Source organism: Trachymyrmex septentrionalis, unplaced genomic scaffold (assembly GCF_001594115.1).
Source record: "Trachymyrmex septentrionalis isolate Tsep2-gDNA-1 unplaced genomic scaffold, Tsep1.0 scaffold161, whole genome shotgun sequence".
Taxonomy (NCBI): Eukaryota; Metazoa; Arthropoda; class Insecta; order Hymenoptera; family Formicidae; genus Trachymyrmex; species Trachymyrmex septentrionalis.
Window position 1 is genome coordinate 1,113,712 of NW_017304770.1, and position 1,769 is coordinate 1,115,480.

Sequence of the window (1,769 nt, forward strand, 5' to 3'; positions counted from 1 at the left end):
TCATCGTTATATTGCACGTACAACGTCAACAATGATAACGTGAGCGTGAGATGCTTGTGTTGAATGGTACAAAGCGCACGCAGAAAGATAACGCATTCTTTACAAGGTCGATAACGTCATAGCTCGATAACACTCGCTCATCCAGCTGCATCAGGCAGAAGAAGCTCAGCGCGTCAAACGTTACATATTTTAAATCTTTGGGATTCACGATGCGCAACATTTGAAATGACTGATATCCTAAACATTAAAGACGATCTTCAACGATCGCATCATCAAGATTGAGACTCACACGTACAATCCGTTCGCCAACACAACGTTCGGGTACAGCGATGAGATAAAAATACTCATACAGCAACAGGATCTGTACGCACTGCTGTACGAAAGCTTTCTATATGTGAAAACTGACGAAGAACAAAGTGGTCCAAGGTGCTCACGTACCATTGTGAAATAATTGTGTCGCATTTATATTCGATGAGATTCATATATTTAATATGAACTCAACGTGTGGAGATTGACCGTAACAGAAACGTGGGCATAATTAGCACGTTTAAAAACTATGTAACAGTGTCATCCGACAGAAATGTGATTTTGCGGAATGCTGGCTGGAATGCGCAGACCACTGCGGCCGGATACTTTAATTTCTGTGTACAGCTCTACGTACTGCTGGGATTTTGCGAAGATTACAAACACGTGGTGACCTACATTCGGCACGAGTTGATTTTAATACGAGCGTGCAATGACAACAATTGTCTGACGGGAAATCCGGCGACACAGCCAACGCTCGAATTATTCAAAATACAGTGGCGAATGCCGCACGTGTGAGCGAGATAAATTAGCTGTCGATGCTGCCCGCTTTGGAGAGCGGATGATATCTGAGCATGGCTTTTCGCTCGTGAGATCTATACGAGTTTCTTGTAGAGCAACCAAGCATTCATAAGCTTTCAAGACGGCTACTCAGCTCGAGAAGTCGCGCTACATCATTTTCGTTATGCAAACAGATCGAAAAAACGTTATGTCCGAATGCGAAACTTTACCTGAATTCGAAATATTATCCGTACAATGACTTAAATTTGGATTTTGATAAAAACAGATGTGCGATTCTGTACGACTTGTACGCGCGTTTCTGCAAGTGCTACTATGGATACGAGTATCTCGAGCCGAGTCTCATCTTTATGTAATGACTTTTTTATGTAATGGCCCGTTTGTGATCATTGATTGCTCTCGACAGAACGGATCAAGAATGGCACCGTGGACGTGCGATTAGACTTTGAAATGTCAACGAGAACGTGCCCGCAAATACAACAGCATATTGTCTCATCATACACGATCGCGTGGTTCAGTATAATCCATTGACCAACGTTGTGCGCAAAATCACCTCCGACACGGTATAAAATCTACGATACACTGCAATCGACCGCAGTCTTCTCAACAACATGCTCGTGCCAACGTTCGTGGATCTGCTAGGATTCACCATTCATAGACGTATGAACGTGTATGTATGTATAAACATATGAACGTATATAAGCGTGTGAACATATATGTATGTATGTATGTCTGTATGTATGTACTAGGCGCAACTAAGTTTCCGGGTTTTTTGATCAATGAAAAATGGAAAATTTCAAGAGAAATACAACAAATGGTTTATTCAAAGTATCGTCCCTCGCTAGCTACACATTTTTGTCATCTCTCTGGCAATACATGAATACCGCGACGATAAAACGACGCGTCTTTGGACCGAAACCATTCATCCAACCAATTTTGCACTTCTT